Below are 27,400 nucleotides of genomic sequence, written 5' to 3'. Positions count from 1 at the left end.
TAAATACCTCTTTTCTATATATTAGAGAGCTATCCATTTTTCTAGTTGCATATTTGCCTCTGTAATAATATGTCAAAACAATTCTAAATTTGAACTTACTTTGCATTCATTTCTGAAATAAAGAAAAAGGTGGAGCATGTTATTTTTCCCATTGTTGGTCAGTTCTATGTCCCTTCAACATTAAATTCCCCTAATAGTACCTGCTCCTCAGCTTCCTAACTTCTCAACTCCTTAAAGAAGAAATATTGCTCACATTCCCATCCCACTGACTTTTCACTAGTCTATAAAATTCCTTTCTTAAAGGTGGCCAGTGTCCTCCTAGGAACTTAACCCAGGAGCTCTTTCTTAGACTTCACTCTCCTCACGTGCCTCAGCAGAGGACCATATGGACACCTGCTTATAGAAAGAAAAAAGAAAAAAAGAAAGTTGGCTTTGCGGTTCTGGTTCCAGTTGGGGGTTTCCAGTGGGCGCCCGGGCCCCAAGCGAGTGAGTGGCCAGGCAGCAGCTGGGGACAGGGCCATGAAGAAGCTGCCCCGGGTCCTGAGCAGCCAGGATGACAAGGAGCAGGTCCTGGGTGCCTCCGCCCTTAGTTTCAACACCAGATTGAAATGGTTTGTCATATGCTTCCTGGCTACCATTTTCTTTTCCATCCTTGGAACTGCATTGCTGTGGTTTCCCAACAGCATAAGACTTTTGCAGTGTTTTATACTCTTGGAAATCTTGCTGCATTAGCCAACACGTGCTTTTTAATGGAACCGAAGGAGCTGAACAAAATGCTTGAAACAAGATTGCTCACAACAGTTCTTACGCTTTTGTGCTTCCCGTTTACTCTGTGTGCCGCTCTTTGGTGGCGTAAGAAGGGACTGGCCTTATGACTCTCCATATTGCAGTTCCTGTCAGTGGCCTGGTATATAGTCTGTCGTACATCCCATATGCAAGGGACCTCTTCTCTCCTGAGCTGAGAGTCCCAAAGTGCTCATGGAAAGGAAAGGAGCGTTGGGGCACCAGTAGTCTGGCTGTGGAGTCAGCTGCTCCTGATGGAACTGTCACTCCAGAGGTGGCTACAGTGACATCTCACATGGGGTCACATGCTGGTAAAGCCACACTTGATTATCAGCTGATAATGCTTGTAGCCTTAAATTCGCCATGTGCCATTGACCTGCTTCCAAAGATAGAGGAGATTTTTAATCATTGCCAATTGTAAATAATTTTACCTAGCTGTTTAATCTTTTCAAAACAGCTTCTGAAATGTAAATATTTAAGGGATAAACCTGTGTTGTGAGATACATTCAGCTTTTTTGCTGTTTTTTAATATCTACGTTTTTAGGGTATCTTTTTTAACTTTAAAAATGTAAAACTTTATATTTTAAGATTAAAATTGCTACTTGTAATAAAAATAATATCTATCATTACAATTTTGAAATAAACCCACCCTTGGAAAAACGAAACAAAAAATGTCAACAGCAGAGCTGGGCATAGTGCTTCACACCTGTAATTCCAGCTACCTGAGAGGCAGGGGTAGGAGGATTGTGGTGCAAGGCTAGCCCAGGCAAAAGCATAAGACTCTATCTGAAGGGCATGGTTGAAGTGGTAGAGTATGAGCACAAAGCCCTCAGTTCAAACACCAGTACTTCCAAAAAATTGCCACCAGGCGCTGGTGGCTCACGCCTGTAATCCTCGCTACCTAGGAGCAGAGATCAGGAATATCGCAATTCAAAGCCAGCCCGGGCAAATAGTTCCAGAGTCCCTATCTCAAAAAACTCTTCACCAAAAAATAATAGGGCTGGTGGAGTGGCTCAAGGTGAAGGCCCTGAGTTCAAGCCTCAGTACCACACCAAAAAAAAAAAAAAATGGCAACAATTGTTAACTCCTGTACAAATTTGTTGACCTAATCCCATGGTTGTTGGGTTATTTTAAAGCCAAACCCAGTAATCATACCATTTCATCCAGAACTATTGCCTTATGTATATCTAAAGATAATATAACAACAAAGCCACTACCCCTCTGATTTTTTTTCTTTTTTCTTTTCCCAGTTTGCCAATGTAGCCCAGGCTGTCCTTGAATTCACCATTCTTCTGCATCTACCTCACACATACTGAAATTACAAGGATGCAACTCCACTCCTGGGGGTGGGGAAGTATTTCTTAATATTGAATATTCAGTCAATGTTTTAATTTCCCCATTTACTTCACTATTTATGTAGCTGATAAGTTTGATCCAAATAAATCCACAGATTGTAATTGGTTGATACTGGATCTTAGTAGTCACCTGGCAAAATCCCAACCCAAGTTAAAGCAAGATCTGTACTCCAAAAGACCCACTAAACCAGGCCACAGAAAACCATACAACTGCCCCCATTTTACATGTCTGAGAGTCCCAGAGGAAACCTCTTCTCCATAGCTTCAGAGGAAGCAATCCCCAGGACATGCTACTAGCCTTTCTGCATATTAACTCATTCCTCTGCTGTCCCATGATGTGGGAAGGTGTAGAGCTGTATTCTCCAATAGTTTTATCAGTAATAAAACTAGAATTTTGCTGTTGGTCTGATTTCTGGACTATTTCTCAATAGATCTAGACCTGAACATCTTTTACAAAAAAACTATCTTGACCCCAAATCCCTCCGTAGTAGCCACTTTGATTCTCTGCTCTTTTTCACAGAAAAACTCCAGGAATGAGTTGTCCACTTGTTTTCTTTGCCTCCTATTCTCTACTCAGCCCACTCACATAATAAAGCTTTGTCCTCATTGAGCCACTGAAAAGTCTCTCATCAAGGTCATAAATGACCTACATCTTAACAGTGAGATTGCTGGTTATGGTGACCACTCCATCTTGTCAGAAAGTCTTGCTTCTCTAGAATTCTGTGACCCCCACACTCATCTGGGTTCCCTACCACCTCAGTGGCTACTTTTTCTCAGTCTCCCTTACTAGGTCCTCCTCTCTTATTATTAACTCCTAAATAGCAAAGTGATTGTTTCACAGCCCTCTTCTCTTTCCTAAGCACTCTACTAAGTGACTCCATCCTTCTTCGCCTTCAGTACCTCCAATATGACAATGAAGTGCTAGCTCACCAGCTTCACTGAAATGTCCAATACACATCTCAAATTTAACATGGCCAAAACAAAACTGGATTTTAACTTTTCCTTGCCTAAATTCAATGTTCTTCTTTCCCCAAAAATCTTTCCCAATGTTGATAAACCACATCACCCCGTAGTTCCTCAAGCTATAACCCCAGGATTAGTACTCTTTCCCTCTATGCTTTATGTCCAACCCAGCAATAAGTCCTTCCACCTCCTCCATCAGAGTATTTCTCCCCACCTGGCCACTTTTCAACATCTTCATTTCTACTTCCAAGTCCATATTCCACCATTATTTCCCACCTGATGCACTAATGCACCCCCTAATCTCCTTCTGACTTTTAACCCCTGAAGTCTTTTCAAAATACAGAAGCCAGAGTGGTCTTTCCAAAACAAGAATCAAATTGCATCATTCCCTTATTTAAAAGCCCTCCACCCATGTTACGTGACAGTCACACAGGACAAATTCCTCAGCATCTCATTCATGGTTCTATATGTTCTGTTCTCTCTGCAATATTTCTTTCTCCTCTCCTCTCGTCTTCTCTTCCCACTCCCAGTGAACTGCCCTCTTGCTGTTCTTTGATTCCATAAACCACATTCCCAACCAACTATAGTTCTACTGAGATAGTTCTCGCTTATATCTTCATGTTACTGCAGCACCTCATGATTCAAGTCTCAATCATCAATCCCCAAGGACTCCAGCCAAAGCCTCTCCAACTCCAGCCTCACCCCACTCCTCTACCACGGTGTCTGGTCTTATCTTCTCCATAGCCCATACAATAACTGAAATTATGTTAATTATTTACATGTTCATTGTATGTCTTCTCCCATTAGAATTTAAGCCCCTTTGGAGAAAGGACTCAACCTGTTTTGTTCACCCCTGTATTCCAAGCATCTAAGTCAGTGCCTGGCATCTCATATGTGATCAGCAAATGTGCTTTAACTGACTCAGATCAGTGATTCATTTGACTTACATAAGAATATAAGGAGAACCAAGTCTGAAAAGAATCAAAGCCTAAGAAACAGACAATAAAGACAAATTCTTTCTCTTTCATTCACACACACACACACACACACACACACACACACACACACACACACACTCAACCCCAGAGTTTCTCTCTCAATGACTGTCTGCTATGAATAAGGTAGATATATTTGGGCAGTAGTCATAGCAAGATTTACCTTAGTTGCACTCTCTTCTAGATAAAATGTTTTTCCTAGATGAAGAAAAATTATGAGTAGAGCATAGCTTTGAGGTTCAATCATCATCTCTTTTCTCATCACCTCATCATTTCTTTTATGTCTCACCATGCAAGAAAACTAACTGCAAAAAAAGTTGGTGCCATGGGAAGAATGTGACTGTGGAAGTTGATGTCAAATTGACTCAGGATATGTGTGACCTTGAACAAGTCACTCTGCTTCTCTGGGTCTTGAGTTCCACATCTTGGTCACATGAGGGATTTGAATGAGATGATTTCCAAATATCTTTATCACTTTATAATTTTGAGATTATACCATCTTGAGTTAGTGAGAAATATTTAGAAATATTTGTTTTTGTAGTAAAACATATATTGTTCTTGGATTACAATTTTTGTTTCCATTATGGCATTTACCAAAACTTTCTTTGTATCAGAATTATTTTAGTAGTTGCCTATCCTCTTGCCTGCCAGGCTGTGAACCTCTGAAAGGCAAGGACACTCCCTATTCCTTCTTTTATCCCCTTCAGTCATAGCACATTATAGATCCTAGATAAATCTTATTGGATTAAATCGAATTACAAGACTTGAGGAGTTTACAATCATAAAAGACTCTATTATTAGATCAACTTTCTGCATTATATAGATACAACTTGGGATATAACCTCTATAACAAAAAGTTTACTTGTTAATATGGAGAAGGAGATAATTGAATACACTATCACATTTCAAATTAAACATTAAAAAAATTAACAAGTGCCCTACAAGTTCTTAGCTCTATCCCGGCTTCAGACAGGCTTTCAGAAATATATAAGCATGCCCCCTAATTTTCATTTTTTTACAAGTTAGAGAATGGTAAAAAGATAGAAGAAAAAGTTTCTGCCCAGAACATTTCAAATTCTGGACCTATGGATTCCATAATTCTACTGCCATGCAGATTTACAGGAAGGCCAGCAACCATGAATTCTTTTTAAGTTCTCATGTCCTGCTATGGGGAGCTAAGGAGGCCACCCTCCATGTCAGAGGTAGAGTGTGGTGGAGAGTGGGAAGGTGCACAGCATCATATGTGGGACTTAGCTCTGCTCTAGTTCTTCACACTTGTGACACTTGAAAAGCTGAAGCTCTCTGTTACAAGAAAGAAAAAAGTACACGAATAATAATGCTAAAATTAGTTACCATCAATGTGTTCAAGGCTCGCTATAGCCATATGTTGACTATTTAAATTAAGCAGAGGCAATATAAGTGTTTAGCATTTTTGTTAATGACATAGATTGTTATGGATAGCTCTGTGAACAGTTGAATTGGCCTTATCAGGAAACAGGACTTTTTACTCCCTGACATATGGTTTGAGAAGCATGTTGATCACTCAATGCACTAAACATATAAAAATTTTCTGTTTTAAAGATAGTTTTTAGAAGACTTCTATTTCCAGGAATGTGGAATAGACACAGTTTTCCCCATACCTCCAATAAGTACTATGAAAAGCCTAGACACTTTGCATAAAATAAACACAAGAATATTCTGAAGGGTGAAGAGATGAAATGTGCTTCTTCAGAGTGTGTTAAACTGACAACTCTTTCCAAGATTCACCTTGTAACATCTTGCTCTTACATATTAGTTTAATATTGCCTAGTTTTCCCCAAATGATGCAACTGGGAAATGTCTCCTTGTCTCCTAGTCCTCAGTGGAGGACATTTTACAGGGAAATCCCACCGCTTTCTACATCTCTCCATAATAGTCTCAAATGAAGGGTAAATAAGTTTCAAAAACACCCAACTGGTAGTAGATTCATGTTCCAGAGAAGGTATGAACTTCCTATGTAGCCTGATCTCTGGTCCATTCTGGGATGAGATGCTTCTAAGAAGTCCCAGAACAATGAATCCTCCCTTTGGTTTTTAACAATAAGAGCATATGTTGAGCATCAACTATGTGCCAGGCATTCTTCTAAGTGCTTAAAATGGATTGATATATTTAATACCCACCCCATGAATTAGATTCACCCCTTTGTATTTGGGAAACCAAGGCAAAGAGTGGTTGTGTAACTTGGCCAAAGTCATAGTGAAAGTGGAAAAACCAGTATCTGTCTTCAGGAATCCAACTTCTAGACTTCTTAGGCTTTGGAGACTAATTACATACAGCAGTGTTTTTTAAGGTTAGTCCGTTGCTTGCTTCAGGACCATGAGGCAGAGGGACTGCTTTCCGAGTCCCAGCCTAGTATTACCACAACTGAATTCTGTAAATGGGGTCAGTGAGTCTATATGTTCAACAAGCATCCTGGGGGAATATATATATATATATATTCACTTGTATATAAAATCTGGGAACTCACTGCCTTAAACATATCATACACTAGCTTCTACAAGAAAAACCTGTTGATTTCTGAGTAAATCAGATCAAACACAAGCCCCACTTGATGTCCCAATAAGTTCTTTTGCCATTCCCATCTGTAAAAAATGGAACCTAGATTCAACAAGCAAGGGTGGCTTCTCCAAAGCACAGATTCTGCTAACAGCATTCTATTCCCATCAGGTAAGCCAACTATGTAAATGGCTGACACACTTAATTAGGAAAGTCCTAATCATTTGCTCACTTAATTGAAGCTTATACTATACGCCTGGTCAGTATTCTGTACTGATTTGTTTTCTTTGGAAAATGAAAGAAATGAACTAAATGAATGAACTAATGAATAAGCAAATAAACTAAAGATTTACAGAACATGCACCAAAAATTAGCTTACAAATTTACCATTCAATTTAACAAATGTCTCTGAAGGTACTGACATTTACAAGTGGCATTACTTATGTTAAAATAAAAGATATTATTAAGGTTCATTTACCTGAGTAGCATCTGTCTTCTGAGCAATATAAATACATGTGACCCTTATGATGTAATGTTTCAAAACCAACAATTTCTTCATAATAAAAATTGACAAGACTGAGAGGCAATTATAAATGTTGGATGAAAGAAACTAAATATGTCTCGACTATTTAACAAGAATCTTTGAAGTAAGCCCAGTCATTAATATAGAAACACTGGAGGCCTAATTGAAAATCAAACTTACAAAGAAGTGTTAATAGCTTTCTTTTGGTGATATTTATAGATAGTCATATAAACCTATTTGATGAGAACACTGTATTTGCTGTGAGGCTTAGATTAGTATTTTAAAAATAAGAGTTGGTGGGTCTAAAAGGAGTAATGGCATTTAATAGAATTTGTGAACCAAGAAGAACTGGGAAGAACTAATGTTCTTTCAAAGCTATGCTAAAATATTTTATGTACTGGAATCTGATCTGAGGTTGGACCATTTGGACCACCTAAGCTCACATATACAATAAAAATAGCATAGACTTTGATGTCTGAAAGACCTAAGATTAAAATTGTACTTATTGGTTGACTAACCTTGATCTTGTTATGTAATTTCTCAGTCATCTTTTCCTCCCCTATAAAATGGGCATACTAATGTATACTTCACAGAACTGTTGGGAGCAATGAATGATACAATAAATGTTGAGCACCTGGCACAGCAGCTCACACATTTTCAGATATAACACCTACTTGTTCTCTTTTCTTCTCTTTCTAAAGTAACAATCTATAGTTGCCAGTATAAAACAATTTTTATTTTTTTTTTTTCTGGAAGGGTCACTCCTGGAGTGCTTGGCTCATCAGCCCAGTATTGTACCCTGGTCCCCAGCAGGACCCTGGTATCCTATGGAGAGGATCAGCCTGGAGATCCAAGTTGGTTTTATTTTTAGAAATAAAGACCAATGCTGTCTTGGCTTGTGGAGACCTGTTCAGAGAATGAAGACAGGGAAAGGCCTCATACTTTACCAGAGTTCAAGGTGGAGTAAGGTAACATGGCTACAAAACTGAATTACCGGGGCTGGGTGCACTCAGCGGTAGAGTGTCTGGCATGAGAGGCCCTGGGTTGCGCCCCCAACAATGTAAAACAAAATAACAAAAACCCCGGATTATTGTCAGGAACGTTCCCTTTTGATGCAAAGATTGACCTTGTCTTCCCAATGGTCTGTCCCTGGAGCCAGGGCTAAGTGATCCCAAACACCCCTCTGTGTTTTTGTCCTGGGTGTTTTTGGACGATACCTCACACCAGACACAAATGTGTACCATCTTTTGTCTTCTGGTTTGTAAGACAGAGGAGTTGTCTTCTGTAATTGATACCCAGCCTGCAGTCCAGTTAATAGGATCTTCTTTTTTTTTTTTTTTTTTTTATAAAATTCAAAAATCAAAATAGGGCTGCAAATGGAAAATGCTTCCTTTTTTTTTGTTTTTTTCCATTTTTCTTTTATTATTCATATGTGCATACAAGGCTTGGTTCATTTCTCCCCCCTGCCCCCACCCCCTCCCTTACCACCCACTCCACCCCCTCCCGCTCCCCCCCTCAATACCCAGCAGAAACTATTTTGCCCTTATCTCTAATTTTGTTGTAGAGAGAGTATAAGCAATAATAGGAAGGAACAAGGGGTTTTGCTGGTTGAGATAAGGATAGCTATACAGGGCATTGACTCACATTGATTTCCTGTGCATGGGTGTTACCTTCTAGGTTAATTCTTTTTGATCTAACCTTTTCTCTAGTTCCTGGTCCCCTTTTCCTATTGGCCTCAGTTGCTTTAAGGTATCTGCTTTAGTTTCTCTGCATTAAGGGTAACAAATGCTAGCTAGTTTTTTAGATGTCTTACCTATCCTCACCCCTCCCTTGTGTGCTCTCGCTTTTATCATGTGCTCATAGTCCAATCCCCTTGTTGTGTTTGCCCTTGATCTAATGTCCACATATGAGGGAGAACATACGATTTTTGGTCTTTTGAGCCAGGCTAACCTCACTCAGAATGATGTTCTCCAATTCCATCCATTTACCAGCGAATGATAACATTTCGTTCTTCTTCATGGCTGCATAAAATTCCATTGTGTATAGATACCACATTTTCTTAATCCATTCGTCAGCGGTGGGGCATCTTGGCTGTTTCCATAACTTGGCTATTGTGAACAGTGCTGCAATAAACATGGGTGTGCAAGTGCCTTTTTAAAAGGAAAATTAGAGCACCTTCTCAATAAGAGACACCATTAACATGAACCTAGAGGATAGCATTATATGGAAGATGTTTTTGCAAACACTCATTATACACTTGGCAGGCCTAAGGAAAGTTCAAGAAAAGACTAATGTTAACCTTTTCGCTACTCTTCTAAAAACTATCTTAAAAGTCATATGATTAGTGGTTTATTTCCACAGATTAGTAGAAATAAAAATTGCAGGAATATTATAGCTCGTATAGTTAAGACATTATAGGCTTCCTGCTATTTCTTTTTTCTTTTTTGATCTTCTAAGAAAGACTGTTATGTTCATTCAGCAGCCCTTAGTTGTGGCACAGCAGGATTTTTTTTGTAGTTCTCTGGAATTATTGGTAATAATGGAGCTTTGAAGCCTTAGCTCCTTCACAGGCTGGTGTGGAGGTTGTATGACCAGGGGATGAAACTTAGCTGTATGAGTCAGTAGCAAGGTACAAGGAGCTAAACAAAGCAGAGAAAACACGGAGGAAAGAAGCTGGACCATGCTTTCCACAAACCTGGGCTACAAGTGGAGAACCCATGGACTCCCAAGGAGCCTGCTACTAGTGCTATTCTGTTGGCACATTTAACGGATGCTGTAGTGGACCTCGGAAGCTATATGTCTATTTTTGTTGGAGGCTATTCCACCATAAATCTTACACTGTTCACACCTGTGTGCTAAGACAGCATTCTTCTTATGGCCATGTACCTCCTACAGGGCTGTTTCTCAGAGGCTATTGATCATGTCTCAAGGTCTGATGGACTTAAAAAGAATTTGAACTTGGATGTGGATTGTTATGGTGGCTTTTGAGACTTGTTCCAAATCTATCCCACTGTGAACGAGCTCTGTTGAGACACAGGACCCCCCCTCCCACCAGCCTGTATCACCCTGTCTTTCTCATTGGTCAGTGGCTCATCAGCCCCGCTCTCTCCTTGCTTTGCTGACTTTACAGGTACAAACAATCACAATAGTTTCTTTATCAAAAGCTGTAGGTCCTCATCGTTTCATCATCAACATTACTTTAGTCCAGGCTGAGAATCATATTCAGTATGAACACTCACAACTTAGACTTTCACATTAAAATCTGGAAGCCTTTGATTTTCATTTTAAGAGCCAGATATTTGTAAAATAAAATATTTAGAGGGAAGTGGTTAAAGAGGTAGATTTCAAGATCTTACCTTGAATACCAAGACTCAGAATAGCATTTAAACAGTAAGCCAGAGAGTGGAGAAGAATGTGTATGTATGTAATAGACAATTTTCTTCCACACAAAGAGCAGATTCTGGGCTGGAGAGAGGAGAAGGGTTTCCACGTTGGCCAGGACACTTGGGCTACCATTTACCATAAGGCTCTTTGTGTGAATTAGAAAAAAACACTCCTTCCTCAGGACATATGATTTCTATTTTCCAGAAAATCATCATATTAAATGCACAAATCAATGATGCCCGAGATGTGATGCTATTGTGAAGTATGTAACCATTTCATGAAGGCCCTGGGGACACACACTGTTGCCTGCCTGCTCCCATGGGTAAAAGATGTAGATGGAAAAGGAGTTGAAATTCTTCAGTAGGCTGGTGATCTGAGAGCAGAAGAGAGCCAGGCTCCTAGAAGGAGGCAGTCTCAGCTTCCTCACTAGCATGAAGTTGTAGCAGAGAAGAAACTGGAAGCTAACCTGAGGTTGGAGCCAGGTCACAGGTCTCAATTCCTTTTTTTTTTTTGAATCATCATGCTAGGGGTACATTGTGATGTTTATATAAGTTCTTGCCGTGTATCATAGTTGAAGAAATCCAGGGTGGCACTGAAGGCAGCTGAGGACTGGAACTCTGCAAAGCCACTATGTCCAGGAAAGCTGACTCCTAGCAGAAGCTGCAAAGAGACCAGAAGGGACAGGAGAATGTTGCTGACTCTGAGAATAGCAAGCCCCCACAAAAGCCACGGCTGGGACCAAACCTGGAGAGAGATGCTGAGCTTCTGGGGAACATTCACTGTGTGTAGCCGGTGCGTGAAGAGTCGCACGAGTGCAGATGCCCGCAGAGGAGCAAAGCAGCCCAGATGCCTTCATAGATGCCAGGATGATGGATCAATTCCTGAGGGACTTTGGTTACATTCAGGGAAATGAGGGGAGAGAACAGAGGACCATATTTGATAGTGATTGAGTTACCTTGAATTGGCAAGACTATCATCTCCCCTATTTATTTTAAAGACCATTATATTTTTGACCACTTGTATTTTGTAACTATGTGAATACCATGCCTGCCACACATAAAACACTCACTACGTATTTCTCAGGTGTCTGCTTCTATCCACGTTTCACCTCTCTTTTTGCTGCAGGCTAGGAATTTAGATTTCATAGTCAACCCCAAGAGGGACATTTAACTTGATAAAACTCACTTTTGCTTTTTAACCTTGAACTTTCCCCCTTCCTTTCAGCCTGTCTGTTCTCTTAGATTAACTAGTGGTAAATTTCGAGGAAGAACCTGGTTGTTTAAGAAATTAGAAGGGGGATTAATAACTAAAGTGGATTCCTGCACATGTGTCCATCGTGACAGTGAGAGAGTGGCCGGCGTCTTTATCACAACAGTGCTCAGACTTAAACCCCTGGAGACTGGAAAGGTGGAAAGATGAAAATCTCCTTGAATGTCCTTCTCCAAGTCTTTCACTTTGATTCAGGTCAAGTATGGAGTTTATAGTGTATACTGTTTAACCTGAAGAGTCATGAAATGTTTCACTTTCTAGGTTTATACTTAATCTTAACAACTTCAAATTTTAGATTCTGAAAATGAGCAGTTTTAACTCTTTGTTCTACCCAAGCTATGACTTGTACACAATTCAGGGCCTTTCATTACACCTTTAATCTTTCACATAATCACATAATCACATTGACATCATAATGCTCTATGGTATTTTAATAATAATAATAATTGCTGACATCTATTGTTGCAAGTGTTTTAAGTGTTATGTTTATTTATGCCAGGAACTAGTCTAGTAACTACCTAAATTAGTTCATTTAATTCTTGCAACCCTATGAAACAACCAGCATTATTTCCATTACATAGATAAGGAAACTGAGGCATAGACAGGCTAAATAAGGTCATACAGCTTGTAAATGCATTTATAGCTCTTCTCTAAACCATACTAACTTCATATTTGAGTTTGGTCTTTAAAAAACTGGAACTGGGGATTGTCTTCTGTTCCTACTATCTACTGTAATGAACAACAAATAAATGATTATTGACTCAACTTGGTTTATGGAAAAATATGGGAATATTATGGGAATTCTGCCCTCCCCTTTCCACTTTGTGCATCTGACACAAACCTTCTTATTTTGGAAATGCCTTGACAAAAGAATCTCACTCTTAGTCATATCATTCTGAATCCTTGGTGGACTATATCTCTAGGAAAATTATCTACATATTGTAACTATAGTATCAAAACAAAACAAAACAAAAACCTTTGATTTGATCTCCCTGAAACACACTGGTAATATATTTTAATTTATTGGATGGTTTTGTTTGGTTGGTTGGTTTGGTTTACCAAGGCCTGAAATCTGCTTTAAAAATGACCATCTCTTGGGCTGGAATGAAGCTCAGTGGTATAGCGCTTGCCTAGCATGTGTGAGGCCCTGGATTTGATCCCAGCACTAAAAAAGAAAAGGAAAAAAAAATCTCATAGAATAAATATTGCCATATGTAATAATATGTGTTCATTACTGAAAAGCAAGATGATAACTGACTCAATTTCCCTTGCACTTGGGAAGTATGCATCTTAAAGCTACTTCATATTGAATGTTTTACAACAGAAAAAGTCTCACCTGTAACTTTTGTAAATTGTGTGACCACACCTGTGTCAATCTCCTCAGAAAAGATGCTGATGCCCCTAGCCATAGAATAATGTACTTAGATGGCTTTTTAGCCTTCTAAAATCAGTAAGATTTTTGGTTACCTGAGGAATTCCTCCTCAGACTGATTGTCAGAAATGATCTGCACTTTATTCTATAATGCTGTTCTTGGGGTCCCTTCCAGAATACAGCTATTGTCACTCTCACGTTCCTGTGTGAGCCAAGGCAGTGACAAAAACCAGAGATGGTTGGAATGGCTTCTCCCGCTGCTTCCCTTTCTCTGTTGCCTTTCCCCACAGCTGACTGTCTGATGACCTTCACCTGTAAGCTCAGTAATTGCCTGCAAGTGTGTTAATAGTAGCACCAGTGGCAACCTTCTCATCCACTGGGCATGTAATGGAGTTTCATTCAGGTCCCAGCAGCCTAGCTACAGCTGCCAAGCTCTTGGATACCTTTGTTGTTTCCATCCACTTCCATGCTTTCTTCATGCCCAGCTAAGGCATAGCGTGAGGGGGGACCACTAGGGTCTTGGCATCTCCCAAGTTGAAACACAACCTCCTCCCCACCCCCTGCAAGCCAAGGAACTTATATGCCAGCCCCAAAAGACCTGAAGTGGCACCCAGGAGTTTTCCTTGCCATTGACGGTGGGACCTGAGACTTGGAAATGAGCTTGGGAGAAAGAATAGTCTTTCATTCTGCCTTGGTACAGGCTTCACAGCTGCTTCTTCTTCTTCTTCTTTTTTAATTGTTTTTACATTTACTTACATGTGAATATATTATTTGGGTCCCTTTCCCCCTAACCTCCACTGCTGGGCAGATCTGTTCCACCCTCTTGTTCTCCAATTTTGTTGAAGAAAAAACATAAACGATAATAAGAAAAATGTGGCGTTTTTCTAGTTTGAGATGAGGATAACTATACAGAGAGATTCCTTGTGTTATTTCCATGCATATGTGTATTACAACCCAAATTGGTTCATCTCTACTAGACCTCTTCACTACTTCCTAGTCCACTTCCTATAGGGGCCTCTCTGCCAGTTTAAGATTATTGTATTCACTACTATGCAGTGAGCACATCAACCACATTCAAGTTTTTGTTTCCTTCCCTTTCCCTATCCTTCCTGTGCATGGTCTTCCCTTAGTGTGTCACCCATGTAATATTTTACTGCATTTGTGTTAGGGCTATAATTCATATATGAGGGAGAACATGCAATTTTTGGCCTTCTGAGCCTGACTAACTTCACTTAAGATGATGTTCTCCAGTTCCATCCATTTACGTGTGAATGTCAAAATTTCATTCTTCTTTGCTGCTGAATACAATTCCATTGTGTATAAGTACCACATTTTCTTAATCCATTCATCGGCAGTGGGGCATCTTGGCTGTTTCCATAGCTTGGCTATTGTGAGTAGTACTGCAATAATCATAGCTGCTTCTTATGACAGCTAAAGGAAATCTCCTCTGTAAGGTTCCACATTAAGGTTTGAGCCAAAGAGTTAACAAGTGTACATTTGTCCTCAGCACTTTTGTTTCCCACAGGTTTCTTGAAGAGTGGCAAGTTGCTTCAAGACAATGTTATATATGTTAGGGACTTCTGATCAAATACTACCATCTTATTTTCTCCAAAAATTCTATATCTCATCGCTCTTCAATAATTTATCATTTATGTTATAAATGTAATTCAACTTTTGTAATAACAGCTGTATTCTCAGGCTTCTAAAAGTTCTAAATACTTTTAATTAGCCTAGAATATTGGATAACTAAAAGAATACTCCATATTTTATGCTAAAATTTTTTTTAATTCACTGAACTTATCTAACTGGATTAATATTGTTATTTTTTTGTTGTAGATTTTTTGAGTGAAAAAGTAAAAGGCTGGGAGCTGAGGCTGATGAGTATTGGCCTGTATTTCCAATGGGGATAAACGTTCATCATCCACAGCCTGAGGTGGTAGTTTAGTTTTTAGTAAGGAACTAATGACATCTTCAATGGTTCCATTGATCTTCTGCTCACACCATCTTCAGACTACTCTTTACTTCTTAATAACCGTTCTTTTCTCCATTCTCAGGAAAAATTGATTTTTCAGTTTGGTTCTTATGATTCACAGGAGAAAGAATATGAAGATTTTTTGTCTTTAAAAGATGAAGGATCATGAAGAATATGTGGGATTAAAATGGATCCTTATTTTTAATATGATATCCTTTCTGAAGAATAAATATGGTTAACAAAAAAAGCACACCCCCTAAAGTTACTGAACATACATCTAGCAATTATAAATCAGGGAGAAATATTTAAATTAACTTTAGTTAAATTGAAAGAGAATAACAATAAAGGTCTTTCCAAGAGAGAGAAAGAAGCATGAGTATTTGGAGGACTTTTGCAGCTAAATGTACTTGTGATGGATTTCCAGCTTATCCCGTTGGCGGGAAGAGCAGCAGTAGACAGCAAGCAGCAATAGCAGTGACAATGGTGGCAGCTAACATTGAGGAGCTGATTACCACCTACCAGGACCCGGGCTGAGGTCTTCACATGTTTGTTTCCTTTTATCCTTAAGGAAACTCTAAGAGATAAATACAGATGCTCCTCCACTTACGACAGGGCTACATCCAAGGAACCCACTGTAATTTGAAAATATCGTAAGTTGAAAAGGCATTGAATACACCTAACCCACCAAACAGCATGGCTTAGCAGAACAGTACACTGCAGAGGATAGGTTGTTCACCCTCGTGGCTGATGGAGATGTGACTCGCTGCCACTGCCCAGCATCACAAGAGAGTATCATGCTACCTATTACAAGCCCAGAGAAAGATCAAAATTCAAAGTTAACTTTTACATCATTGTAACATTGAAAAATCCTAATCTATTTAATTTTTTCCCATATGTGTGATGGGTAGGGGTACACTGTGGCATTTACACAGTTTCTTACAACATATCAAATATATCATACATGAATTCACCTCCTCAGCCATTCTCCATCATCCCCCCCGCATCCCGATTCCTGGTCAGCAGGTATCCTTTTTGCATTTACATACATGCACGCACATTTTTTTTTGCACTGTATTCATCCTCCTACCCCTTTTCCCTAACACCCTGCCCACACTGGTGCTAGCCCTCCTCCCTGGGCAGGACTTGTTCTGCCCTCCTGTTCTCCAATTATGTAGGAAAAAAGATAAAACGAAAAACATGACATTTTAGCTTTTTTGAGATAAAGATAGCTACACAGGGAGTTTCCTTGTGATATTTCCATGTATATATGTATTATAACCCCAATTGGTCTATCTCCTCTAATTTTCTTCATTCTACCTTTGTCCCTTTCTTATGGTAGTTTTAGTCAGCTTACGATTTCTATATTCATTCTTATACAGTGAATATATCAACTATTCAAGTTCTTAGTCTCTCGACCCCTCCCATGTGTGACCTCCCCTTACTGTGACTAGTGTTTCATAATTATGCTGCATATTTATTAGGTCTATAATGCACAAATGAGAGAGAACATGCAGCTTTTGGCCTTCTGAACCTGGCTAACTTCACTTAAGATGATGTTCCCCATCTATTTACCTGCAAATGACAAATTTTCCTTCTTCTTTGTGACTGAGTAAAATTCCATTGTGTATAAAGACCACATTTTCTTAATCCATTCATCAGTAGTGGGACATCTAGGCTATTTCCATAGTTTAGCTACTGTGAATAGTGCTGCAATAACCATTGGTGTACAGGTGCTTTTGTTGTAAGCTGACTCACAATTCTTCAGGTATATCCCTAGGAGTGGAACTGCTGGATCATATGGCAGGTCTAGTTTTAGTTTTTTAAGGAGCCTCCATACTGTTTTCCATGGTTGTTGAACTAGCTTACATTCCCACCAACAGTGTATGAGAGTTCCTTTTTCCCCATATCCTTGCCAACATTTGTTGTTGTTTCTGTTCTTGATGGTAGCTATTGTAACAGGAATAAGGTGGAATCTTAGTGTGGTTTTGATTGCATTTCCTTTATGTCCAGGGGTGGCAAGCATTTTCTCAAATGTTTTTTAGCTATTTGGACTTCTTCCTTTGAAAAAGCTCTGTTCAATTCATTTGCCCATGTCTTCATTGGGTTATTGACTTTTGGGGAGTATAGGTTTTTGAGCTCCCTGTATAGTCTGGTTGTCAGTCCCTTGTCTGATGTATAGCTGGAAAATATTTTTCTCCCATTCTGTGGGTGGCCTCTTCAATTTAGAAATCATATCTTTTGTTGTACAGAAGATTTTTAATTTCATGTAGTCCCATTTATCAATCCTTTCTCTTAGTTTCTGAACCACTTCAGAACTACTAAGGAAATCCTTGCCTAAGCCAAATGCTTTCAGTGTATTCCCTGTTCTTTCCTGCACTAGCTTCAAAGTTTCAGGTCTTATATTAAGGTCTTTAATTCACTTTAGGTTGATACTTTTACAGGGTGGTAAACATGGATCTAGTTTCAGATTTTGGCAGGCAGATAACCAGTTTTTCCCAGCAACATTTATTCAACATTTGTTGAAGAAACATTTGTTTCTTTTCTCCAATGTATATTTTTGGTGCCTTTGTCAAAAATAAGGTGGATATAGTTGCGTGGATTTATATCTGGGTCTTCTATTCTGTTCCACTGGTCTTTATACCTGTTTTTGTGCCAGTACCTTGCTGTTTGCATTGCTATGGCTCTGAAGTATAGTTTGAAGTCAGGTATTGTGATTCCTCCAGCAGTGCTCTTTTTGCTCAGTATTGCTTTGGCTATTCAAGGTCTTTTGTGCTTCCAGATTAACTTTAGGGTTGATTTTTCAATCTCTGTTATGAATGTCATTGGGATGTTGATGGGAATTGCACTGAACATGTAGATTGCTTCTGGTAACATAGCCATTTTTACTATGTTGATTCTACCAATCCATGACCATGGGAGATCTTTCCATCTTCTGTAGCCTTCTTTGATTTCTTTCTTCAGTGGTTTGTTGTTTTCCTTGTAGAGGTCATTCACAGACTTTGTTAAATTTATTCCAAGTTATTTGATTTTTTTGAGGCTACTATAAATGGAATTGTTTTCCTAGATTCTTTCTCAATCTGTTCACTTTTGTTGTATAGAAAAGCCACTGAGTTTTTAAAGTTGATTTTGTATCCTGCTATTTTGCTGAAGCTGTTTATGGTGTCTAGGAGTTTTCTAGTGGGGTTTTTCAGATATTTTAGGTATAAGATCATGTTATCTGCAAATAGGGGTTGTTTTGCTTCTTCTTTATCTATTTTTATTCCTTCTATTTCTTTTTCCCAATTAAGCACAATGTTGTCTATAGGTTTGTCATATTATTACATTGAGGTACATTCCTTTTATGCCTACTTTCATCAGAGCTTTTATCATGAAGTGGTGTTGAATTTTATTGAAGGCTTTTTCTGCATCTATTGATCAAGTGGGTTTTGTCTTTGCTTCTGTTAATATGCTAGATTACATTAAATGATTTGCATATGTTGAACCATCCCTGCATCCCTGAAATGAAGCCAACTTGGTCATGGTGTATGATCTTTCCAATAAGTTGTTGGACTAGGTTTGCCACTAGAAAAACCGTAATTTAAACTGTGAGAATTTGGGGACTCTCTATACAGTCTTCCTTCAGTCTCCTTGGGGTATTGGTCACACCACTCCTTCAGATATCAAAATCTGCCAATGCTCAAGTAACTTATATAAAATGACATAGTATTTGTGTTATCTTTTCATCACTGTAACAAATACCCGAGATAAATAAATTATAAACAGAAAAAAAATTATTTCGACTCACAGTTCCAGAGATTTCAGTCCATGGTCCCCATTGCCTTTGGGCCTGTGGCAAGGCAGTATATCACAGTGGTAGGGCATAGTAGAGAAAGCTGTTCACCTCATGGCAGCCAAGTACTAGCCATGAGGGTGTGGTGGAGAGAGGAAGAGGAGGGACTGGGATCACAATATCAACTTCTAAGTCACACGCCTAATAGCCTAACTTCCTTCCACTGGGCCCCACTAACTAAAGGTTCCATCACCTTCAAAGATCATGGGCTGGGGACCAAGCATTCAACACATGGGCCTTTGGGGACACTCAAGATACAACCTGTAGCAATTTGCATGTAGCCTACACACATCCTCCCATATACTTTAAATCAGCTCTAGATCACGTGGACTACCTGACATAATATGAAAGCTATGTAAATAACTGTGCTATATTGTTTAGAGAGTGGCAAGAAAAATCCATACATAATCAGTACATGCACAATTTTTTCTGAAATTTTTGGATCCGTAATTAGTTAAATCCATAAATGCAGAACCTGTAGATAAGGAAGTCCCACTGTGCTATTATTGTTATTACTCCCATTTTGCAGACAAACTAAGTTTTTATTTAACTAAGTTTTATATGACTAAAGGCATATAAATAAAAAGCACTAAATCAGAATTTGAACCCAGGTATTGATCAAAACACCTGCCCTTAGAATTTTAGGACTGAAACAATCATTGCGCTGTCTCTAATTCAATCTCTTATTTTATAGATTAAGGAGCTGAGCCCAAAGCACAAATTATTCAACTCAGGACTGTATGGTAGAGCTAGAGGAAGAACAGGGTAGGAATTCAGTCTCCTGACTTCTAGTTAATGTCCTCAACACTGTAAAACATCAATATCACAGTCCTCATGGAATAAATATCAAATCTCAATTCTTAGAGTAAAAAAAAAGGAACTATATGGAATACCATCAAGCACACACATAAACACATCTATTAAGAGGCAGCATTTGCTAGACAAAGCCACCAGGTAAGTCCCTGGTTCTTTCTTCCACCCACCACCATAGGTGGCATCTTTGGGAGAGACAGAACCATCTCATACAGGGAAGCCCTAGGAGAATTCAGGGGACTTGCATTAACTTTACTGAGAGCCCCTGAGGATAGGAATTTGAGGGGCCTAAGGGATTTCCACAGTAATTCTAGGAAACTGAGATGCCAGTACATCTGCAAACTTGCAAATGTTGTAGAAGGAGTGTACACTTGGAGGGTCTGGAAGTATCCAGAAATCAAGTTCCACAGCAAAGAACCTGAAAAGAAATTGAACCACACGGAAGAAGGCCTAACCAGGGTTACATGCACTGGACCTCTCAACTTCAGAAATTGGTGGCATACACAATACAAACATGGCACTTTTCCCATTGTTTTATGGTAGAACTTTTCAAAAATACAGAAAAGGTGAAAGAATTTTACAGCGTAGACTGGAATTCTTCCACCTTTAATTTGAAGATTAACATTTTACAACATTTGATCTATAGAATCTTTATCCTTCTTTTCATCTTGGTTTTTTTCACCCTCCTACACCCTTTCCTTAATATTCATTTTGTTAGATCTTCCACATTTTGCTGCTTTTACAGCTTACATTCTATGACATTTGCTTTTTGACATATTAGTCCTTCCACCTATACTCTATCCTCATTATTGCTGATGCATTTTCAAGTGAATTGTAGACATTAGTGGCATTGTTCCTGAGTACATCAGCATGCATATCACCAAGTAGAGTTCAATATTTGTTTCCAGCTCTTTTCTCTTTTTGATATTAAATGTGCAAAAATGTTAACTCATTCATTGTATGTGGACAGATACACACATATGTCTAACCAAAATTCTTACCAAGGTAAAGAACATTATTCTCATTCCAGAAAGGTCCCTCAGACTTCACTCCAGTAAATCCACATCCCCTCATACCACAGGAAACTACTGTTCTGGTTTTTTTCACCATAGGTCAGTTTTGCTTCTCCTAAAACTTGGTTGAGATGGAATCATATGCTATATGCCCTTCTGTGTGCAGCTTCTTTTGCTCCATGTGGTGTTTTGAGATTGATCTGTGTTTTGTAAGCACATGCCAGAAGTCCATTCCTTTTTACTGCTGAGTAGTATTCCATTTTATTTGTAAATACAATTGCCCATCCTCTTTTAGAAGAACTCCTCAGAGTTTCTAGTATTTAGCCATTAGGGATAAAGCTGATATGAATATATCTGTGCAAGTCTAGGTAGACATATACCTTGATTTCCCTTAGGTAATTTACCTAGGAGTGAAATTTCTGGGACATTAGGTGGATTTATGTTTAGTTTTAAAAGGGACTGCTGGAAACTTTCCAAAGTAATTATAACACTTTACACTCCCAGACACAAGGAAATGTAGGAGGAGAATTTCGCTTGCTCCCTACTTCCACCAACATTTAGGGTTTCCATTTTTTATAATTTTAGCCACTTTGGTGACTAAAATTTATTCACATAATTTCCTACCCATTTTCTTCCCTGATAATTTCAAGAGGCAAAACAATGTCTCATTCTATCTTTACTTCAGTGCTAATGCTAACATTCTCTAGGCACGTATGTGCCAGATGCCATGTTGAACACATCTCCCTGTGCTAAAGGAGCACCTGTATTACTACCATTTTGTAGATGAAGTTGCTGAGATTTGGACAGGACTTTCCTCAAGGTGCACATCAGTCAATGGTACCACCTGTGCTTTCCTGACCCTTCTGAAAGCCCTGATCCTAACCTGTCTGCTATGCCACAGCCTGAGGCTCGTGCCAGGACACAAAAGGCTTTTACATTTGGAGCTACTGCCTCTCCTTTCTCCCGTATGACACCCTGTGGAACAGAGCACATTCTAAGCTCAATAGGAATCCATGGAGCTATGGATAACCCACTGGGTACCCAACTATAAACATTAGCCCTGGGCCCTAACCATAACATAAACCAGTTGGATTTCCTAGGCCTTATTATGTCTTAAGAGTGTTTCTCTTTTATTAACTTACATTTCTAAGAACACTGAGTTGGGTAACTTTCATACATCCCAATTTATTTATAAACAAGCTGATGACATCGAAAGATAAAATCACTGGCCAGGCATGGTAGTGCACAGCTGTAATTCCAACTGCTTAGGAACTGAGGATGGGAGGATTGTAGCTTGAGGTCAACAAAAAAGTTAGCAAGACCCCATTTCAAAAAGTAAGTCAGGAGTAGTGATGCATACCTGTAATCTCAGCTACACAGGTGGTGAAGGCAGCAGGATCATGATCTGAGGCCTATCGAGAGCAAAAGATTTGAGATCCTACCCAAAAAATAAGCTAAAGCAAAAAGTGTTGAAGGCACAGCTCAAGTGGTGGAGCACTTGCCTAGCAAGCACAAGTCCCTGAGTTCAAACCGTAGCACCAGGGGAGGGGGGAAGGGGTGGTGGCCCAAGTAATGTATATGCATGTAAGTAAATGTAAAAACAATAAAATAAAATTAAAAAAAAAAAAAAACCTTGTACCACCACCACCAAAAAAAAAAGCATCTGCAGCCAACAACTATTACGTGTCAGATCCGTGTCCAGATCTTTTTCTTATCCTATTAAACCGCACTCTCTTTTCATTTGGACTTAATTCAATTTCTATTAACAATTCACTTCTATTAACTTGTTCAGTCAAAATGAACTGAATTTTTTAATGGGGGTTCCAGAATGGTGACAGCTCACAAGTAAACCATTTCTTTTCTCTTAGGTCCTTTATCATCTTTTCTTTCAACTTACATGAGAACCTAGAGGTTTCAAAGAGAAAAATTAATGAAAGCGTAGCACGTTTTTTAAGTTTCACTATGCTAAAGCCCTTGCTCCAGCCAGAAAACCAGTCCTTTCACATGGATCTTCTCAAGTTACAAGGCTCTAGTTCTCCTTCTGTTTCCTTGGTTTTTAGCCCATGATACAGTGCTGATGTGGGCAAACTGGAAATAGTTATATCCAGGAGCATGAGCTGCAATTACTTAGACATATCTCCTAGCCAATTACTCAAGAGAAATAATTTCTGACACTCTATTGAATTTAATACACTGTAATACATTTTCAATAATCAGCAAATAGCTACATTATCAAATGTAAGAACATCTCCAAGCACTGTGAACTTTAAGTCTTGCCCCTCACTGTTCTTTCTTTTAGAACCTCAGCCTATCTCTATTAAATACAGAACTTCTACTGATTTTTTTTTAAATGGAATCATGTAATAGATGAAGTGCTTTCAGAAAATTAGACCATTGTGTTTGATTTATTATCCACAATGATAAATAATTGTATATCCTAGAGGAGTGAGAATCAGGGAAGTAAAACAATACCAAATTGTTTCCTTTTAAGGATTGCTTTATCCTGAAAAACTTGGGTCTTCATAGATCATTTTCAAAATCTTGCTAAGACTACAAACAAAAACCTACATAGGGGATGAACTAAATCATTCACATGAAATCTAATGTCTACAGAGCACTTGGTAATATTTGGATGAAAGAAAAGTGTAGAAAATCACTAAAGCAATGAATTGTATATCCCTTTTAGTTAGAAACAATGATATTAAGGAATAACAGAAGTAAAACTGCAAATTTAAGGTTTCTAATTTGGGGAATCTTTAAATTTAACTGAAAGTTGGTAAACTGGTCATTAAGCACTGGCAGTAAAAGTCCATGTTTTAATTTTCTTTCTCCCAAACAAGCAATGCAGCTGCTTAAAAGGGAGTCGTGCCAAGGACAAGGCAGGCACTACGCTGTGTGAAAACGAAACTTCAGTCTTACAGTGAGTCGAAGTAAAAGGACTTTATAGAGCCATTTGCAGAAAATGGACGGAACTGAGAATCAAACAAGCCAGATTGAGAATAACAAATATTGCCTGTTCTTGCTCATTTGCAGACTCTAGTTTTTAAAAATGAATATCAGAAATGTAAAACAGGTCTTGTTTGGAAGTGAATATCAGTGAGGGTGGAGGGTGAAAGAAGAGCGCATGGAGGGTGAACGTGGTTGAAGAACTTTATATGATGTGTAAATACAGAACAATGAAACCTGTTGAAAATGTTTTAAGAAGGTGGGGGAAGGGAGAGATAGAAGGGGTGAAATTGATCCAAATATATTGGATATGCATACATACGTATAACAATGAAACCCCTTTGTACAACTAATATATTTATAGTAAAAATAAATTTTAAAAAATAAAGAGAAAACCAGGATTAATTATGATGTGCTCCTTCAAGTTGGAGTTCCCGTAAATTTTGGTCTTTTGCATCTATTTCTTTCCTATTGCTGCTATAATAACCACAAACTTACAGGCTTAAAACAACACAAATGTATTACCTTACAATTTTGGAGGTCATAAGTCTCATCAGACTAAAATAAAGGTGTGAGCAGGCCCATGCTCCTCCTGGAAGTTCTGCTATGGAGAAGAAATCACTCCCTTGCCCCTTCTGCTGCCATGTCCCTTGGTGCATGACCAGAACCTCCGCTTCCACCATCACATCTCCTTTTCTGACGCTCCTGCCTCCTCATTCACTTATGGGAACCCCTGTAATTACACTGGACCCACCTAGATAATCCAAGATAATCTCTCCATTTTAAGAAACTTAATTTAGCAAATCCATTCTTCACAGGTCCCTTTGCCATGAAAAGCAACATGTTCATAGGTTCCAGCAATTAGGTGCAAACATCTTTAGAGAGGGGCAATAACTCTACTGAGGCACCTGAGGAGGAGTCCCATTGGGCTATCTACTCTCCAAACCATGTCAGGATAAATGATGCCTAAGGTTTTCCAGGGATGCAGAGAGGGGGGGGGGAAGGGAAAGACAGATTTAGTAAGGGGAAGACAGGCCTCAGAGGAGAGAAACCAAATGTCACAATGTCCCAGGCACTAGGGAAGGAGCAAAGCCAAAAGCTAGATCCATGCTCATCATGTTAGGCAGAAGGACTGGTGCTAGTCCAAAAGCTGTATGTTAGTGGCTGAGGCATGATAGAAAAAAGCACAGAAATCAAAATAAGCTTTTAAAAGTTTTTTAGCAGGTGGACATTAATTTTCTAGGTCTATGTCATAGTTCTATGTTGCATGTTAACATTTAAAACATGTGTTTTTATTTGTGTCTTTCTTTCACTACATCTTCCCAGAGGTTTTTGTTTTGTACTATGTACTTTCAAAAATGTTAGTTCATGGCATAAGGGAAACTTAAAATACAACAAACAAAAATACTGTGGTTTGTCTCCCAGCTAGTTTTTCAGGAAGCCCTGAACTAGAGTAGACAATGTCACTCACAAAAGGGAACATATGGAAGATCCCCTAAGAATACCCAAGAAGAAAGAATCAGCTCTAAACACCTGCCAGGCCCCAAAAGCCCCATAAAACTTACCACACTATTAATCCATTAAGAACCTCCCTGGTACCTTTCCCTTCTTCTCACACCATGTTCCAACTCCCAAGCTTTGGAAAGTAGAAGAGTTTGTCACACCTTCTTTTTCCAAGGGTGCCTTCTCCAAGCTAGAAGGGAAGGAGAAGGCTCAACTTTAAATCAAGTTTGGAGTTTTCCTTATTACAAGGAGTTAGACATTTTAATAACTGAATTAAGAATGTGCTACATGATTTAAAACAAACACAGGATTTTTTTTTCTTTGTATAACAGTGACCAGACAATTCATAAGGTCTGCCCAACTTTTCATCCAAAAACAGGGCAAGAACGAGACCCACAGAACCATTTTAAAGTAATAGTTGACCATCAGAATAGAAGTGAATTTATGGTTTCATCCCTAAAGTTATGATGGTTCAACCCAATAACTATGTAACTCTTAGAGACAGGCCAAGCCTCCTTGTAGAACAAGCATGTCATGATTTAAGGCAGGTTTTCTCAACCTCAGTACAATTGCTGTACTGATCTAGGTAGTTCTTTATGTGAGGGAATGTTCTGTCATTGAAGGATGTTCAAAGTTATCCTTCATCTCTCTCATTTCTAACCTCTAGCATCCCCACTCCAAGTCATGACAACCAAAAGAATCTCCAGACATTGCTCAATGATTTCAGGGAGGTCATCCCCACTTGAGAATCAGCTCTTCTTCTTGATATCCACACCGAATACAGATGCCTCCCTATCAAGATCAAAGCACCTGAAACTCCACCATGTAACAGGCTCACTACCCATTCCAGGCATAGTCTTTAAATTAAAAGTCCTCTGAGAAAAGACAGTAGGCAGTGATCAGTCAATGATAGATTAGTATGAACATAAACACTTCCCAGGATCATCAGATTTCTGTCTTTCACAGATTTGCTAATTGTTAACAACACTGGTTGTCTGAGACCCAGGCGACAGAAAGACACAAAGATCAGGAACCAACAAAGCCTGTTGGTTCCTTTCATTTCTAAAACATCTCTTGAGTCCATCTTCTTCCCAGTCCCTACTAAGAATTCTCTTTCAACAACTCCATTTCTCATCTATGTTGTGGCAGTAAATTTTTACTGTGTCCTCTCACAGTGGTTGAGTCCCTCAAACTCATCCTCCACATTATTCTTTGAATGATCATTCTCCTAAAGTCCTTTTTCATTAGTATGTATTAATTGTACAAAGGGAAGAATGTTTTATCGTGATATTCCCACACTGGCAGATGAATGTACTTTGATCCAATTCCCTCTCTTTCTTACTTCCTTATTCCTCCTATTCCCCCTTTTAAAACAATTTAATGGGCTTCATTATTCATTTTCATGTATGCATATGAAGTACTTTGCTTAGATTCAAACTCCATCACTTTCTCCCTGTGTCTTTTCCCCTCCCAGTAGTGCCCCCAAGACAATTCCCATTTTACACTCACGTCATTCTCTTATATTAGGTCTATAGTCTGCACATGAGAGAGAATATATAATATTTATCTTCCTCAGCCTGGCTTATTACATTTAATATAGTGATCACAAATTCCATCCATTTTCCTATAAATGACATAGTTTCCTTCTTTATGGCTGAAGAATATTCCATTGTGTAGATAAACCACATTTTCTTTAGCCATTCATCACCAGATGGCTTATTTCATAGTCTGGCTATTGTGAATAGTGCTACCGTAAATATGGAAGTGCAAGTATCTCCATTGTATGCAGACTTACATTCCTTCCAATATATCTCAGGAAATGGCATAGCAGGATCATATGGTAGGTCTAATTTTGGTTTTTGAGGAACCTCCATACTTATTTCCATAGTGTCTGTACTAATTTACATTCTACCAACAGTATATGAGGATTCCTTTTTCCCCTCCATCCTTGCCAGCATTTGTTGTTTGTTTTATTAATGGTTTTCAGTCTCACTAGGGTAAGAAGGAATCTCAGTGTCATTAGATTTTCATTTCCTTTATTGCTAAAGATGTTGAAAATTTCTTCATGTATTTATTGGCCATTTGTTCTTCTTCTGAGAACCAGCTGTTCAATTCACTTGCACATATTATTAATTGGATTGTTTG

At 38.8% G+C, this 27,400-nt stretch overlaps 1 long non-coding RNA gene and 1 pseudogene across 1 annotated transcript; one reads left to right on the top strand and one right to left on the bottom strand.

Annotated features, from left to right (window-relative positions):
* Positions 1-519: 519 nt before the first annotated feature.
* On the top strand, positions 520-1,204 carry LOC109678107 (vesicle transport protein SFT2A pseudogene; annotated as a pseudogene).
* Positions 1,205-10,782: 9,578 nt separating this feature from the next.
* Positions 10,783-27,135, bottom strand: LOC141419874 (uncharacterized). The gene is made up of 3 exons (XR_012444595.1): positions 25,318-27,135; positions 11,283-11,427; positions 10,783-11,198 (listed from the first exon to the last, which is right to left on the bottom strand). It is a non-coding gene; the product is annotated as an uncharacterized lncRNA (long non-coding RNA).
* Positions 27,136-27,400: the final 265 nt, after the last annotated feature.

The sequence above is a fragment of the Castor canadensis genome, chromosome 2 (genome assembly GCF_047511655.1).
Source record: "Castor canadensis chromosome 2, mCasCan1.hap1v2, whole genome shotgun sequence".
Lineage (NCBI taxonomy): Eukaryota > Metazoa > Chordata > Mammalia > Rodentia > Castoridae > Castor > Castor canadensis.
This window is presented reverse-complemented; position numbering and strand designations above follow the sequence as displayed.